The sequence below is a fragment of the Melospiza georgiana genome, chromosome 11, assembly GCF_028018845.1.
Source record: "Melospiza georgiana isolate bMelGeo1 chromosome 11, bMelGeo1.pri, whole genome shotgun sequence".
In the NCBI taxonomy this organism is placed as follows: domain Eukaryota; kingdom Metazoa; phylum Chordata; class Aves; order Passeriformes; family Passerellidae; genus Melospiza; species Melospiza georgiana.
The window spans coordinates 12,823,331-12,842,085 of NC_080440.1; the positions used below are offsets into that span (position 1 = coordinate 12,823,331).

At 37.0% G+C, this 18,755-nt stretch overlaps 1 protein-coding gene across 12 annotated transcripts in view; it reads left to right on the forward strand.

The window, feature by feature from the left end:
- Positions 1-18,755, forward strand: part of ERC2 (ELKS/RAB6-interacting/CAST family member 2) — a 404,073-nt gene that overhangs the window by 31,582 nt on the left and 353,736 nt on the right. The gene's annotated exons all lie outside the window — the stretch shown is intronic.

Sequence of the window (18,755 nt, forward strand, 5' to 3'; positions counted from 1 at the left end):
AGAAGTATTTAGATTTTCTTGGACAGACTGGAGGCAAATTTTTGACAAATTAAGATATTTTTTTGGGTTATATTTATTGCTGCATTTTTAATGCAATGCCAGCTCCATCAACTTCCAATATCAGATTCACAAAAGATTGCTACTTTTGCTTTCTCTGTATATTTTCCCCATATCTTCTCTTTTTTGAGACATAGGCCATTCTATGTGTATGCATGTGTAAAAAATTCTCTCCATGATGTTGTGCTTCAAGTTATCTTGACTATTTGCATCTCACCTTCCCTGTTGTGCTTTCATTGCCCCTCTCTGGGTCCAATTTTTCTACAGATTATACATTCTTTGCTGCCAGGTTTATTATTTCTCAGCTTCAATCTAACAGCTCACCCTACACATAATACCTCTTTTCATCCTCTCTTTTCCCCCCTTGTTCCTTTTGCTGGCTCATGCCATGTTCCAATGGTTTCAGTTCCTCACCATTCTTTTCTCAGTGCTCTCTCCCAGCTCTTGTCCTGCTTTTTGCCTCACAGATGTTTCCACATGGCTGTTGTGCCTGGGGCTGCCTATTCACTTGGAGAATATGTCTTTGTACAGATTTGAGCGAGTATTAGGGTTTGCTTAAATGAATTTTAACTATTATTTCTGCTGGTACCATCTCCTTTCCACTGCCACCACTTCCTCTGTGAATTACAGTGTAGGAGTGTTTGCAAAACCAAACTCCTGGAAGTGAAGGAATGTTAATGTTTGGTAAGGACTCCTGGTTTCTCTTGTCTTAGTTTTGGTTCTGCTATCTTTATATTCCACTCTGCATTTGTAGGAGGAGGGAAGGAGGGAGGAATATCATGTCCCTGGAGTGACAGTAGAGGTGGGCTGTGTTTCATATGCAGCTTAAAAATAATTATTATGAGCCAACAGAAGTGTGTGTTACTGAATGTTGAGAGAAACAGCACGACAGCAGAAAGACAAAATATGAAACAGATGTACCATATGTTACTGTGCACTTGTTTTCTATAATAAAACCATGAGGCATGCAAGAATAAGTGTACACTAAAAAAAAGTGAATTTGATTTATTTTTTCAAGGGTTGGGGAAAGCCCCAAATTTATGTTTGATTCATTCAGAGGAACTGCCTTTAGCATAGTTCACTGTATTATAATAATTGACAGTGGGGTTTTTTTTGCACTTTTTTCCTGTGTGCTTCTTTTTTGGCAATTGGGAAGAACTGAAATGGGCCTCAAATGCCTTCAAAAGCTGGTATAGTTATTTTTGCAAGAGGGAGCAGACTTGTAGGTGAAGAATTTATCAAATATACATGTATCCCACACTAATACCTTCCCTGGGTGTTCTTGGGGATATAAGGGGGTTTAGAAGGCCTATCTGGCTTTTATGTACTGGAAAGTGGACAGATGTGCTGAGATTTCCCTGCTGTTTCTGGCAGCCTCCAATTATTTTACCATAGCAAAGGGTAGAAAATGGATGTGAATGTTACTTTTAAGGTTTACATGTAGAAATTACTTGAATTACAGCATGTATTTATTGGCGTTTTGTCACCTCCTACCTGGAACAAAAAAAAAAAAAAAAAAAGAAAACAGTAGTGGTTTGCTAATTATTGCAAACTGATCCACTGGTGAGAAATGAAGGCACTGTGGATTTCTGTGGCAATTTCTAAGGTGTCTGAGTTTGTCTGAAAAGAAGACCTTCTACAGCCCCACAGAAAAGAGAATTTAGTTTTGAGTTATTCCATAGAGTTTAGCCCTCTGTGTATTAGAAATTGTAAATATATTGAAATAGCAGATTAGAAACATGTTAAATTATGTCATCAGCAGAATGATTTATCTTGTTCTTTCTTAATTTTATGATCTGTGTCACAGTAATTTGTGAAGCACCCACCTTATTTTTATGCATCAGTAAAATAACTTGTTCAATATGTGCCTTCAATATATGCAAGATATTGCACTTCTGTAATTTCTACTGAAATAATATTGAAAGAGCTTCATTTACTGTTCATATTGTAGCTGCAGGTGAATATCCCAATGTGCAGAGTGATATTCAAGTTCTTTCAGTGTTTAACTTGAAGAGAACTTCCCTCTGAAATGAGATAGAAATAATCTGAAACATGTGCAAAGTACCAGTTATAAGGGCTAGTAGGATTGGTACCATTATAGCTCTAGGAATTTCCTGTATAACTAAGTTAAATTCTGTGAAATCTTGTGTTTGAATAAGGGCACAAAACCTTATTCACATGGACAAAACTTGATACCCGTCAATGATCTGTGTTCTTTGTGGTGTTTTCAATAGAGGTTTTCTGTATAAGTTGATTCTATGCTAAAAGCAAGGATTCAACTTTAGATTTTTGAACATATGAAGTTTGCATTATAATATTATTGTAGGTGTTCTGTAGTACCTTTAGGTCAGAGAAAATTTTATAGAAAGCAAGTAAAGGGAGCTCATCTCTTTTGTTAAGAGCATTTACCAAAGAGTGAAGTTAAAGGCTCTGCATTGAATAGACTAAAATGCCATTTTTTGATATGTATGTTTTAATGGGTAAAAATGAGGCCATTACAGAAAACCCCTTAGGAGCTATCCCCTTAGGAGTACCAAGAGGTCCTTAATTTGTTATCTAAAGAGGTCTCAATTTTGATGTGCTTAAAAGATTTCCATTTTATGTGCTTTTTTTTAGACATGCACACATTCCATGGTGTAGCTGCTGTGCTGATTGACACAATAAAATAGAAAATACAAACCCCAATCTTTATAATAATGATTTAATTTCTTATATTGCATCTGGACCAGTTTTTGAGAACAGCTGAGACTTCTGCTTTGATCCTTGATTTATTTTTTAGGCTCTTGTGCTCTTTGATTAAGTATTGGGAGACTTAATACTTTTGTAGCCAGGGGTAAAACTTTGTGATGGCTTCTCTTGTGTGCTAGTTCCTGTTATCACCTAACAATGAGTTGGGCCTATGCTTTCCTAGTTCATCTCAGGTTACTGGTATTTCAGTTGTTCCAGTTATTTAAACTGTTGAATGCTAGATTAGCAACTGAGACCCATCATCTAGGAAGGTGTGGGGTTTTTTTCCCTTTTTTCAACTTTTTTCCCTTTTTTTTTTAAATTTGTAAGACGTTGACTAAATAATTCAATTACAATTTTTTCTATAAAATACAGCACTCAGCTTGTGTTTGAACTGCATTCATGCTCTACCTCTCCCTGGAGGTTTAAAAGATGAATTACCTGTGTGGACCTGCTTTGTAGTCCAAACCCCTCCCTTAATAACAGCAGGTGCTCACATCATAAATAATGACATCATCAATGACAGTGACATCATCCAGGCCAATACATCACTCTGTGTTCCAGACATTCTTTCATCCTGGTTCTCTCACCCAGGGAATCTGTCTCCAAATCAGGGGGAGAAGTGCCAGAAGGGCACCTCCATCTGGAGCCATGCCCATAGTGAACCTGAATTATTTGTGGGCAAACCTAGAGCAGACACTCTTGTTCACAGGCAGGTTGTGGTACCTCACTTCACAAAAGCTGTTCAAACACTGTAGAATGTTGATCTCTCAACAGGGTAGATGAAATTCTATCAAATACAGGCATAATATCAAAACTCCACATAGATTCGTTACAGGATATTTTAGGAGACGATGCATTTGTGTTTAGTAAAGGCAACATTTTATTAGGGTCAACAGAAGTGTTGAGGTTTACCATCTGATCAGGACTAGTCTGACCTTTATAGACAAAACTTCCTTTAAGTGGGTGCCATTTAGTTTGGGATGAAGACTGTCCAAAAGGTAAAGTTTAAAATCAAAAATCTAAAAGTGCTTCCTTTTCCTGTAACTTTTAAGTAAGCCCATTTCAATGTTTCTTTTGTATGTCATGAAAATTTTGATTTTACTGCTTTCAGAGTAAGAGCCAGGAAAACCATCAATATGCTCAGAAGTCTAATTAGCTGAAGCTATAGCAAATACTTGCGTTATTTTTGCTGAAATGAAATTTGAATTCTGGCTAGTGGAAGTATGCTACATTTGGGTATTATTTATAACTGTCTGCAGTGCATAGATTTATTTATTGAATGGTTTTATCAGATGCTTGCATTGAATCAGGCTGCAGGACAGAAACATGTATCTGTACATCAGTAATAACAGCCTGCTGGTATTTTGTCTCATACAATTGAATTTAATACAAGAGAAACTATGAGCATACTTTCTTTTGTAGGTAGGTATGTAGTTATCAATCTTTTGTTGTTGGGTTAACTTCCAGCACAGTTTCATTTTGAAGAAACTTTGAAAAGAGGATTTAGTATAGAAGAGTATACAAATGAAGTTGCACAATAAGTCTGAGTAGAGGTGCTTGATTATTAGCATTTATTCTGAAATTCTTGGTTAGGCTTAGCACATTTAACTGAAGAGAGGTCTTACACCAGGTCCTTGGGGTCTTGTCAGGTTACCCAAGGAAGAAATTTCTGAACTCTTTGCTCTGAACTTACAAAGACTCTAGCATTTCCATTCTAGATATTATTAGGGGAAGAGGTGATAAAAGATTCTACAGAAAAAGTAATAATGTAAGTCTATTTGATTACAAAGGCGATTAAATGTTTAATTTCCTTTGTTTTCTGAAGTGCCTGGAGCCATTTTCCCTTCTATTTAGTGACAGTTAAAAATAAATGATCCAGCTGGCTGAAAGCTTTTCACTTGGCAGGTAAACAGTATTACTCTCCAAGGAGGTCACGATATTTTGCATTTCATCATTCCTGGAATTTGTTTTTTATGGTCCAGCTTGATTAAGCCTCCTGTGGCACTGGAAGAAAAGGAAGCACACCTCTTAAACCAAGAAAATTGCTACTGAGTAATTGAAGTTTGGGACAATACAAATTTAATTTATATTTGCTCCCTTTTTAATACTATTTTTTTGCTAAACACAATACAGAATCATCACAGAACAGTTACTTAGAAATATGCGTTGATTATTTTATTATTTAATTGGCAATTATCTTGCTTGTGGTTTAAGCCCAGCTGGGACCTGAGCCCCACACACTCATTCCCCTGGGAGAGCATTGGAAGGGTGGAAGTGAGATAAAAATAAAAAAAGAAATAAAGAGGAGAAACACCTAAAGAAGTAAAGCAGTTTAAACTCATAGATAGCAAAGCATTGCAAGCTAGATAGGCCCCTCCCAGCACTTTGCCTTGAGGGTTATTTTTCCTTTGAAACAGAAGAGAACCAGCAGAGCCCTACAGTGATTGCAGCATGTCCTGTTATCCTTTCCAGGGGGAATTTTTTGACCAGTGGATATGTGGGTATCTCCCTCCAGTTTTGTCTGAAAATACCTGAGGAACAGCAAGTTCTCCCCATGCAAGCACGAGGAATCAGCACTGCTCACTCTGTAACATGTTGGCAGCTTCTGTGATCTGGTGAACTGAGAGATGAAAAGGAATAGGGCTAATCCCAATACGTGTTCACATTTTACTGCAACTAACAAGCTTTTAATATATAAATGTGCATACAAGTTAAAAATGTGGGGTTTGGAATGGACAGCCTTTATCTTTTAAAGTAATCAATAATTTAAAAAAGTGCTTGAGATATGTTAGGTTTTGGTTTGTCGATTAAATATTTATGATGAAAGGAGGAAAATGGAATGGTTACTCACATTATCATATCCAGATACTTGATTCTTATTGAATATGGATAACACTCAGGATTTCTACAGGCTCTGTGTATCAAAGGAAAAAAAAAAAAACCTGTAATCCTCTCTAAAAAGTATAATATGTTTTACTAAGGTTTTTGGCAGTAAAAATGGCAGAGTGCTATTTTAAGGTACACTTTCCTATAAAAGCTTTTGTGCTCCAAGTTTCAGAGTACAAGTGGCCTAGACTTCTTTCTCTTAATAGATAAAATTCAATATCTGGGACTGAACTTGTGTTTCCAATACAACTGAGAATATGAAAGAGAGGGTCAAAGTAACAGATGAATCATGGAGCTGATCAGGGTTATTTCAGTAAAAGACAGCTGGGAGAGGTAAAAAAGCCCCAGTGAGTACCTTTGACATGGCTTGAACAGACTGAATGTGCTGCGTTTTGTGTTAGAAGTGATAGCGAGTGGTTCATTATTCACCTGAATTCTGAATTAGGAGTAAAGTTATATTAAATAAAAAGTATGAAATAGGCCTTTGAGCTAAGGCTGTCTGATTCACTCTTGCAAACATCAGTGAGATCAGTATGTCCTGTTTGTGAGCACAATTGCAGTTCTAATGCCATAGGCTTTCTTTTCATCTTTGGGGTTTTTTTTAATAGAATAAGATAAGTGATAATATAGAGGAATTGAAGCAGGAAGAGAAGGAAAAAAGTTGTAGAATTCATATCCTGTGTTGTCTGAGATAATGGTTTGACTTGACAAAAGGTGAGTGTTCCATTGACCACCTGTTTGCTTCTCTCATCGTGTAACATCTTTGTATGAAATACAAAAAATGATCATAAGATAAAAATAAAGCCTGTAATGCAGTTTTTACTGCCACCATTCTGGCAAGTGTTCTTGTTAGGGATAAAATGTAGTGTAATTCCTTTGAAGTTCCATTGTATCCTCATTTCTAGGATTTCTAATCTCTTTCATGAGCTCCATGATCACACTTTTTGATGTCTAGTCCTCTTGTCCTCAGTGTCTTTGAACCCAGTCAGGCTGCTATGCTTTTTGTACCTCTGCCTCATTGGTGACAGTTCCACACCACTGAGTGTGGCATCATTCCTTAGAGAAAAGGCTTTAATTATTGTTCTTCTTGTGTAGAAATAATTTTTAATAAATGTGCCTGGGGTAGCTTCCTGTTGTTGTTAGCAACTATATCTTCCCCCTGTAGAGTAAATTTGAAGTAAGTAAATTATCCTGTGATCATCAATCCACTTATTTCACCAGCAAATTGATCTACAGGCTGTAAGTAAGAATGTCTGCTCTGGAGCACTAGTGTGTTGTGTTTAATGCTAATTTCTCTGTGCATCTCTCATAAAATGTCTCTTGATTGGAGTGATGCTAATGTTTAATTAACAGACTCTTCTGTTTGACATATTTTGAACGTAGGGTTATACACAAGCTTGGCTTCTTGGGCTAATATATTTGACTGTAGAGATGTTAGATAATACAGAATAAAATCTGATTTCCCCCCCTTTTCAGTTGAAAAAATGAATGTAGTTTTCTTCATAAGTATAATTGCATTTAGTAGCTTAAGATGCAGGCTTCTAAATTAATTTATAATAGCTGATACAAGTTCTCATTTATGGTGGATTGTATTCTGTACGAGAACTTCCTTTGCATGGGGCTTTCTCATTTGCTGAGTAGCATACAGGTTTGATCTTGAGAATTCTGGGACAGATTTTACACCTGTAGGAGCATCTTGCAGTACTATTTAGTTCAGAGGTGATGTAAATGCATTTTTTTTTGATTGAGTGAGAAGGCAAACTGGAAATTGTGGGAGCTCCAGCATGTGAAATAGTAGCGAGCAATTCCCCTGCAACTAATCCTTTGCTGCTACAAATGATCTCATCTGTACAGCATTAGAGTATTTCAGAGCAGGATCTCTTCCAATTCTTAGTTCTCTAATTCAGGGCCATCTAAGCACTATAATTCAGTATTTTATTACCTCTGGAAGCAGTGCAGTTGTTTGAATTATCATCAATATTAATTTTTCTGTGCAATTAGTGTGCATAAAAGTGTTCAAAAAAGTGGAATACAGTGTTTCTAACAATGTGGTGTGAAAATAACACCTTGTGGAGTGATGATTCTCTTGTTTGTTAGAGGAAGACTCTCAGGTGGAGGGGTTGGAATCAGCTCTTCTGGATTTGATGCAAAAATACTAAGCACTGGTGACATTAATAGCTGGGCTGAGAGAAGGCATTATGAAGAGTAGTTTGAAATGTGGGAAAACAAAGTAACAATTACAAAGATCATATTGCTTGTCACACTCATCCTTCAGTGGTACTGCTCTCATTGCCATATAGACTCTCAGGTTTGGAGGGGGAGCACTTGTATTTTCCAACAGCTTTGCTCTTAAGGATCAACAAATAGTGGCCAGAGCAGGAATGCAATGATGCTTTGTTTCCCTTAGCTCTTATATACAAATGTTTATCCCATTAACTTTACATAGAAATTTCTTTACCTTTGATTATCTAACTTTTTATTGTTGTTCTTCAGTTTACCAGATCATTATTTAGGCAACTTATGCTGTAAGAAGTGTGCTTTTTTTTGCTAGAACTCTCCTAAAATTCTAGGGTGGAATCTGAACGGTGTCCACCAATAGAATTATTTATTTTACAATAATTAGGTGAGATAAGAACATGAATCAAGTGCAGCATACTGACCCTAGGTAGTCTGCCTTTAAGTGCAGCAGTGTGTGATTATGAGTTTGCTAGTTAATGTTAAGGCTTTCATGAAAGTCAGGATACAAATTATAATCAGTGTGGTGAAACAGAACTGAGAAAACACTGAAATGCTTTCCTTGAGAAACACCTCTAGGAGCACATGTCTCACTAAATGATTGTCAGTGCAGTCTTTGAGCACCTGTACAGCAGAAACAGCAAAACTTGTGAAACTTTGCAACAGCACAAAGAAAGCATAATAAAGGATCATGGAGTTTTTTAAGTCAAATAGAAGATGGACCTGAGCATGAGTGGAAAAGTAAAGATAGAGCATGATATAACTTTTTACAAAGAAAAGAGCCCATATGTTCTATTCAGTTATTGACAGAAGCTGAGCAGGATGCATGGAGTATTGATTCTATACTCTCACTTCCTTTTATACAGAATAGAACAAATCCTCTCTGGTCATACAGTGCAAAAACTGGGGATTAAGGCAGGATATGTTGAAGGGGATATTCATTCTGGTCACAAATCTGTACTTAAATTGCAATGAGTTTACATTATATAGCTAACAGATGTGTAAGCACGTGATGTGCAGAAAAAAACCCCCTGGCAGTTACTATTAAATAAACATTTTGTACTTCAAGGTGGCTCTAAAATCCCTTACCCACCCCTGGATCTTATGGTGTCTTATCCCTAAGGTGGGTGGTGGAGAGAAAATCAATAGCAGTGGTGTGCTTGTGGAACTTAGCATTGTTTTTTGTGAATGTAATGCTTGGAGCACAGAGCTGATCATCAAATTGCTTTATCTGTTCTTACCTTAAAAATTGTTTTCTTTTGCATTTGGTTGAAAAGTAGTTGCAGAGATTTAATAATCCCTATCTTTCTTTCTTAATACTTGTAAAATTAAATTTTCTTACAAGCATGCTTACTTAAAACAGCGTGAAAAATGAGGAAAAAAACCCAATAAACTGTTGGAGGAAAAGTAGATAGTGCTAACAATTTAAAATTCATGGAAGGCATGAATTTTGGAAGGCATTTGGTCTGAAATGACCCAGTACCTGTTTATTTAATTGAAGTTGGCAACAAAGGGCCCCCTGAAGGCTTCTGGACACTTCAGGAATTTGAGCACTGCTAAAAATTAGCCCAGCATATGGGTACACTACTATTTCAGTAATTAAGTTTATGCAATGCACCTGGGGTGAAAAGACTGCACCAACATGCAAGGAGAGGGTGAGGGAAAAAAAATTCAAGTAGTTGAAAATGGAATATTGAGTACAAGGTTGTATCTGACTGTTGGTGCTTGCAGTGCCCAGAGCGCTGGGAGTCAGCACTGCCCAACCTGTGGGGTGTCACCAGGGCAGGGAAATCAGAACTGCATCAGAAATATTGGTTCTGTACCAGAACTTGGAACAAAGAGCCAAGAGTTGAACAAGGAGTTCAATTTGATCTCTTCTGAAGTGCTGACTGTAAGTCAATGTATACATTGAGTGTGTGTGTATATATATTTATTTATACACACATGTGGTATATGTGTCTGTGTGCCCTCCACTTCAGCTGTTGAATTATGAGGGGAAAATTACAATCTCTTCTAAAATATCTGCTTTAGGCTGTTATTTCTATTTTTCTATCCTGCCATTTCTAATCCGTAGATAGTCCTATTTATTTATGCTATGAACGTGGCCGTACTCTATTTTTCTACGCTACTTACATGGCCGTGGGTTTTTGCCCTTGCGTTTCTGCGCTCCGTCAGGATTTTCTGCGGCTGGGGATTTAGTGCCACCTTGTGGGAACGCTCCAGAGCTGCAGATGTTTTATGGGCTTGTCCTGGATTCCTTTAGGCCGTGAAGAGACTCCTATGAGACCTGTTAAGAATAAATCCAGATTTAACAAAGCTCACTGCGAAACCAAAGTTCTCCCGACTTTTGAAAGCGTAAATATGTTAGCTGCAGGGATCTTCTTGAGTCCTGATGATTTCTCTCCTGCATATCTGCATTTGTTCAGTAAACCAGGATGAAATGTCTTCCCAGATGGTCATCCCTGCTTTGTGAAGCATCATTTGTCACTGTTGGATCTAACATCTCTGTTTTGAGTGGAGCCACTGAAATCCCTATATTGATTTTTTTTTTAAATTTTCCTTTGGCTGTATCAGAACACATAGTTCTAAGGCTCCTTTTCAGATTGTTTCAATGGGAAATGATTATGTATTATGGTTAATCAACTCACAGTACTATTCCTAGTAGTGAAAAAGAATTGAAAGCTGAAGAGTGCTCTTTTATGTGTTTTGCTGATTAAAATAGACCAGGGGGAGGTTGAAATTGGAACTTGCATTTCTGGCTTACTAAAAGCTGTGCTTGAAATTGTCATGTAAATAATTTGTATTCATATGATTTTTCTAGTGGCTGCATTTAAAAATACATACTTGGAAAGTTACAAAACGGAAAGGTGGCAAGGGTAGGAAGGTCAGCACAAATACTAAAATGCCCCATTCCCACAAATTTCAGTGATGCTTTGCATTTGCTTCTTCTTTCAATGGAGACTTCCTGTATCTTCAAGCCCCCAGTTCACATGTGAATTAAACATCAAGGTTTGCAATACAGTGCTGATGTTTTGTCTGGTCTTCTAACTTTGCTCTTTTGTGTCTCTCAATATAGTGTAAAATAATCACCAAAATCTCCACTGGACAGACTGACAGGCTCTCTGTCTGTTGGGGTTCCCTGTATTGCTTCTTAGATATGACATATAAAATGTGAACTTTTACAGTGTGCCAGGTACTCAAGTCCTCTGAGAAACAAGCACATAGTGCATATTATGTGAATACTTGTTTTCATTTTCTAACATCACTCAGTGTTTTGTGGCTTGCTGTTTACTGACTGTAGGAACCATTTCTGTTCTGTAATGATTTTATAATTGGAAACACTATTTGGACACCTCTACAGTTTTCCTTTATCTGCATTTCTCTTTGGTAGCTTCAGCAGAACCCGCACTTTGTCCTCAAAAATCTCCTTCCTCAGATTTTATTTCTTTAATGAAAGGAGTGGGATGTTTCATTAGAGGCAGACTAGAAAATAGGAAAATAGAGCCCAGTTTTGTTTATTTTTTTTTTTAATCTGGGAAAAGGATTCATTTTATTCATTTTTTTTCCAAGGTAATAGTGAGTTCTCTGCCAGAAGCAGAAACTCTGTAGCAAAAGTTTAAGCAGATAAAGGGAGGGTCTGAAGATCAAATACCATAAGTTTTTCAGTGTTTGAAATGTGACCTTGTTTGCTCTCAATGCTCTCCTTTTGTAAGCAATTTCTTGACTTGGTGCCTGAAAAAAAATTCCTTTAATGTACGCCGACCTCAGTTCTTGAGAAATAAGAAAGTAATAGGCCTGTTTAGCATCCAAGATTTTTGCTATGCTATTTTTTTGACTGAATCAGCAGGCTACACAATACATTCTACTGTCCAAAAAGAAAGAAGAAAGTACTTGCCAAATATTTTTGTTGATTATCAGGGCTTTTTTTAAAGCTGGCAAGTAGAAACAAAAAATTCTTAACTTTCTGTTCTTCATTAACTGCAGTTTGCATGGTGGTTCACACTTAACTGGTGATAAAGAACATAATCCCATGGATATGAAAGTAAGAAGGCAAATATTCCCAGGTTTTTGGGCAGGTGCATTTCAGTTGTACATGACCATGGAAGCAGGAATAGAGCTCAGTTCCCTGTGACAAATGCAGATCTTAAGTCACACACAATCCTGCTTCTGAAGTAAATACTCTCAGTTAGTGCATTTTGTTTTAATTTCTTGGCCCACTCTGATCATCACTAAACCTAATTTCTACTCAGACTCCAGCCAGCAGTGAGGAATGCTGATCCTATGGCATTCTACCACTGTTTAAAAACACCCCAAATAATTGTGTAGTCCCTAGAGTTTTCTGAGGGCAAAAATTGCTCTCCAATACATCAGGAATCTCTTCTGGAATCTGTCAGGGCAGTGCTCAGTCTGTTGCTGGTCCACTGGGGACATATATGATTACACTTTCAGGGGAGCTCTGCATTTTTTTTTTCTTAAAATACCCTGAAAATATCCCCAAAACAAAAATATGCTCTTAGCTTCTCCCAACATTTGATTAGTCAGTTCCTGTGTTGATAACAAATATGTAACCAATTTTATGGAGTGAAAATGAACTAAAAACCTGTAGCTTGGTGAGGCTGAGACAAATAATATTTTACCAGTTTTTAGTTACTGTTTGTGGCTTGCTGACTTAATCTTGATATGGTTGTTTCTGTACCGGGCACTGAATACACAATATCCCTCAAATTATAATAAAAGAGGAATATAATACTGTTTGATAAAAAGCTTGACCTTGAACATCTTTATGCTGGGAAAAAAAAATCTGCTTTGTGTGTGGAGGAGACTTGAACTTGAAGATCAGGGAGAGATTTTTTTTTTGTAATTCCTTCAATTAGTTTTTTTTTTAATGAAACAGAAACAAAATTTCAGTCTGTAATAAATACACAGTGCAATGTTTTGTTAGTGAAAAACACTTATTCAGTTTTAAGAATTATTTCCACAATGTTTTGAGAGTTTTGTGTGTGTCGGCAAATATCTTGTCTAAATAGAACACATTGAAAACCCTTGGTAATGTACTGTTACCTTCTGAAAGCTTGTGATTATTACTTTAGGGGTATATTTATTGTGTTAAATCTTTCTTCACAGGAAAGCTTTAACAGCAGAGAAGGCAACCTCAAAAACAAAGGCTTCCAGAAAGTACCAGACAGTGCGTCAGCAGAATTGTAACCTTACTGTTCCTCTAGATAAAAGGCAGAGAAGATAACTGGAAGTCTATTTCATGGGAAATAAAGAGCTGGGAATGATGTGCTTCTTTGCTTTTTATTTTTCTTTTCTTCTTGTATCTATTTGTTACCAGTGGGGTTTGTGGCTGAGATCAATGGGAGAGTGGTATTTTCTTTTCTGTTTGGACAAGGCCTTGAGTGTTTTCTCACTTTGCTAGACGTGAGCTCTGGTTATGGGAAACTCAGGCCATGTTTCTGTTCAGTGATTGCAGTTACTCCTGGGATTAGCTGTAGAACAGGAATTCTGCTTATCTTTGGTAAACATGGGCAGTCATAATCAATACTTGTGATTTGTATTCTGTAGAGCCAAGGCCATGAGGGACATTTTGTGTGGGGAGGGTAAAGGTTTATCATCCCAAATGGTTTAAAAGCTTCCTTGGGGAACCTTAAGTGCTTCAATCCTGAAAAAAGGAGAAACTTTTTATGCAGGCAATAAAAGAGTTTCAGAGGAGCTGGAGTTCGTGTGGGGACGGAGGATTTCTCACAGTATATAGTTACTTTATCTGTTGAGAATAGTTTTAAAACACGAATGCCTAAGATTTATTTTTGAGTATCCAGGACTTCTAAACCATGCATTGTTCTTAGCTGTGTAGTTAACGTTGCAGATAGAACTACTGGGAAACAAATAATAATCTGCTTTTCTTAAACTGACATTGATTTCCAGGCCTTGTAAAAAAGTGTTTTTTATTTTCCCCCTATAAGTTGTAAGAAGTAATCTGCAAACAGATTCTTCCACTCGTGTTCATATTGGTCAAAATACTTATTACTGATGATCTTTCAGTTAACTAATATACTATTTAGTGACTCTGGCACTACTAGCAGTATTTCTCCAAAAGGAAGGGGTGAAAGAAAGTAGGCCAGTGTTGTCATAGCAGCATAATTGGACTGCCTAAAAGTTGTCATGGTAAGGATCACCTAAATACAAACCCCTGCATTTTGCTATGATTCTGATGACAAAGGCTTTAATTAAACCTCTTTTTAATAACTAAAAAACTGATTTTTTCCCTCTCCAGCATGTATCTTTGCAGATTATTCCTCTCAAGTCTGTTTGACTTGTTACGTTTCTAAAAGTCTCTTCCTCTTGACCTTTTGGTTCTTGTGATTATAGGCTACAAGATGTGGCTCATCAACCTCTTTCAGCCCACAACAAAAAAGGGAATTAGGAAGGATATAAATTTACAGGTTGTTTCTTAAAAAATAGGTGCAAAGCTGCTCTGAATTTGCAGTACTAAAGCTTTTTAGCCTGTATGGGGATGCATTTTTGTTCAGTGAACACAAGTCTTTAGGCAATACTTGTTTTTTTTGCCAAACTACTTATGTGAGATGACCTGGAGAAGCTGACTGAATAGTAGTCAAGTCTGATACTTCAGATTAAATATGTCAACACTGCCCTGTCAGATTCCAGAATAGATTTCTGATGTAATGGAGGGCAGTTTTTGCTCTCAGAAAACTCTAGGGGCTACATAATTATTTGGGGTTTTTTTAAACAGTGGTAGAATGCCATAGGATCAGCATTCCTCACTGCTGGTTTGGGGCCTGGGGAGAAATTAGGTTTAGTGATGATCAGAGTGGGCCAAGAAATTAAAACAAAATGCACGTAATGAGAGTATTTACTTTAGCAGCAGGATTGTGTGTGACTTAAGATCTGCATTTGTCACAGGGAACTGAGCTCTATTCCATGGGAAAAAAAAAAAAAAAGGAGATGTAAATGTGTATGACCAGATTCCTTATTTGATTTGTGAAGCCCAGGATGAGGGGCAAGCTTAGGGGAGAGATAGAGCAGCTTATTGGGCACTTGATTATTAATGGAGGAGGAAAAGGAGGAAAGCTTTGAACAAGAAGTTGGTGGAGGGAGGAGGGGGTGTTCTTTATTAGTGCTTGTTCTCTGCAGCAATTGTACTGAAGCCCTACTGGCCAGGAAGTGCCTGGGTACGGGCTGCTCACGGGACATGGAAAGTGAATCTTGTGTTTTCCTTTGCTTCTGTGCATGGCCTTTGCTTTGTTTTATTAAACTGCCTTTACCTTGACCCATGGGGTTTGTTTCATGTTCTTCCCCTCCTGCCCCCAGTTCTGCTGAGGAGGGGAGTGATAGGGTGGCTTGGTGGAGTCCTGGCCTCCAGCCAAGCTCAGCCCACCACATCTGTGTCAAGAAATGCAGATTTAAGTGTACGTGACAAGATTCCTTACCAAACTTGCAAAGCACGCTTGTAAGGGTAAGCTTTATAGAATTTGACAAGACACTAAATTTAAAGGCATAAAGAAAGAAAAAGTAAGGAAAGTCAGACAAGAATTCTCTCTTTTCAAATGTGTGGTTATATCAGCAAACAGTCTTATGCAAAAGCTCTCTCACATCTCATGCTCAGAAATTTTAATGCTGAAGATTCATCGTGTGTGGTCAGAATCTCTTGCTATTCCTCCCAAATTAGATCTGTCTTCTTCTTCCAACTCTTTCTGTCAGTCCTGTCTTACTCAGGCAAAATTCTAGTCAACGGATTTTCAGTGGGTTTTTTTTGGATACCAGATTTATGAATTGTAACAGGCAGATCAGGAAATGCATGAGAGAATTAATTTCTTAATTTATGATAATGAAGAAAATGTCTCCAATTCCTTTTCTTTTTTCTTTAAAGAGGAAAATTAGGATTTGCATGTTTTTCTTTAACAATACTTACAAATATTTACAAGTGTAATGCTCGTACTTACTTCAGTAGCACAACTAAATTTAACATAAAAATTGATTTAGATGCAGTTCATAAGAAAGCTTTCAGTAGTCTGTTTCCTCTCGATGATATAACCTCATACTGTGGAGAATTAAAATAGAACAGTAATAGATTATGGAATAAATAAGGAAGCTTGATTTTAGAGAATGAGGGTATGGTTGACAGGATAATTTGCTGTTGTATTTGTTGAGGTGTATTCTTCAGGTATAGCTGTAGCTTTCTATAGCATACAATTACACAGGATGATTTTTTTTGCAAAGTCTTCGGTATAATTTTATATTTGCCACTGCCAAGAGACTAGACTGTGTCAGCTGATTCAGCCCTGCCAATTCTCTGTTAACTGAGGTGGGAAAGCAACAGGAGAATCGGGAGCTAAAATCCTGTGTACTGGGTTCTTGAACTTTTTCTTTGCTTTTGGTGGCCCTATGATGATGAAAAGTACGAGAAGCTGTGTGCTTCTGTAGGTGGACCAGCAATTTAAAATGAGCAATTTTCCTTGTGAATTCATTCCCCTCTGCCACATCTGTGGCTTTAGGATGCTCTGGAAGTGTTTATATGGCCCAAGGCACACTGAGGCAGTAGAGTTCTCAGCAGGCAATTCTTTTGGGTGTAGTTAGTTGGCATAGACTAGAGGAACTTCCTTGTGTAGAACATGAATTGAAGTCTGGGAAGAGCCATTAGTTAATCTTCCTTTTATAGTTTTGTTTCAGTTTATGGGGCAATTCACAGTTCCATGGATTGCTTCTTGGAGATGGGCTGTAAAGAAGGATTGAAAAAGTTCTGAGAGAACTATTTATATGTTGTCAAGAAATGGGCCTGGAAATATTTCTGGTCAACTGGTCCATTTTTAATAGAAATTTTAAAAATGTGATAGATCTTACGTGCTTTTTTTTTTAAATCCTGTAAAGTTCTGTGTCTGTAATGACAACCATGTGACAGATATTCACAGCACTCCTACATTCCTTCCCCTGCAGTTAATTATACAATTTCTTTCCACCCTCACACCATTTGTTCTTTCCTTTCCTTAGCAAGCTGCAGCTAGAAAAATCTGTGCCAGCAGAAGTCTAAATCTGGTCCACCATGTTCTAAGTCTTGAAAGTGTACAAAAATGGATTCTTTTATGTCAAAGTAGCAGTAGTCTGCCACAGTTGAGGCTGTTGGGTTTAAGATAATTACAGAGAAGCAGCCAGAATTGCTGTCATGCTTAGTGACAAACGTGGGGTTGGGTGGAGCCTAAGGAGAGCATGCACAGGCTGCTGGGGGCAGAAAAGGAACTTGTCTCATTTATTTTAACCAGAATTGTTGTTTGAATTCTGATTTCTAATTATTTTTGTGTTGATCCAACAATTGTTGGTTTTTAGAGCTTACGTTCAGAAGGTTTGTGTGTTAGGAATGTGTATATGTCAGGTTTACTTTCATTTGTGGGTTAGAACATGGTATTTTAGAATTAGTTTTCTTTTGCTCAGCTAGATTTCTATAGATATACTGACATTTGATATATAGGAACTACTTGACTTTGGAAAAACATTCATTTGTAAATAGAATGTAGCATGATGTAATAACTACTGTCTGATTTAACATTAGAGGATGTATCTTAAATCATTATTCAGATCAGGGAAATAATTTTGACTATTTCTGGGGTGCTGGTAGTTACTGGATATTGCTGTTGCTTAATTGTATCATGGTAGTACAAAAAAGGTTCTTGGTCAGGTATGAGAAGTAGGACAGTGAAATAATTTTGGAAGCAGAAGGTGTAGTCAGTCTCAGGGTCACAAACAGTGGGCACATTAGTAGATTCAAAGTGAGGAAGTTTCTACATCTAAAGGATTTTAAAGTTTACTGGAGTTTTAGAGCTTATTATATCTAATTAAAAAGATGACGAGATTAAGAAAAGATAAGAGTTGCCATTAAATAAAAGCAGGGCTGTAAATGAGTGGCTTACATGTGTGTGCCCAGTAAGATGCAGATACTAAGAGAATTAAGATCTGGACATATATTAAAGTAGTGCTTATTTAATGACAGAAAAGATTCAAAGTGTCTTACTGAATTCTACCACTGGCAAGACTTCTTTTTCATTTGAAATGACTGATAAAAGACATTATTTCAAAAGGTTGATTTCGTAAGGTGATTTCAAAAGGTTGGTTTCTCAAGGTGTAGAATTTTTCATTTAGTTTAAATCATTGCTAGAACACGACAGATTTACATGTACTTGTGTAAAACATGAAGGTAGTATCAAATGAAATGTTTTGTTGTTAGTTTGGTGTCTGTGTTGTTGCTGTTGTGGGTTTTATTTGGTGTGGTTTCTGTTGTTTTGTTTTTTAGAATGTGGAGTTGCAGAACATCAATTAAACCTAAAAGGTCTGATGACATGCATTTAAGTCCCCTAATTCCTTCAATTAAAGCACAGACTGTGAGCCTGTTCAGGAATTCATATTTCCAAAAGCTCAGCATGTTGTATAGGCAATGAGTAGAGGGAAAAAATAAGAAGAAAAACAAATTCAGATGAGGATATAATCTGAAATGAACATCATAAGCCATAGCAATTTAGGCTAATTATCTATACTCCAACCCTAATATGGGAAAAATCCATTTTGAGTTTGATCTGCGTTGAGTAAGGGAGTGCAAGACACACCTCTGAAACAGAGACAGATCCCTGTACTCAGATGTAGTATAAATATTTTAGGACAAGTCAGTGTTCTGAAAAACCTAAAAGAGTAAAAGAACAGCAATGTCCAATAGGAATGTTGTAATTTATCATGGGACTGATTATTTCATATATACTTTTCTTTGTTACCTCTACTGAGTGAAGTCTGTCTATAAGTTTATATGTTTGAGCACTGTGAATGTGTTGTTGCCTTTCTGTATAACT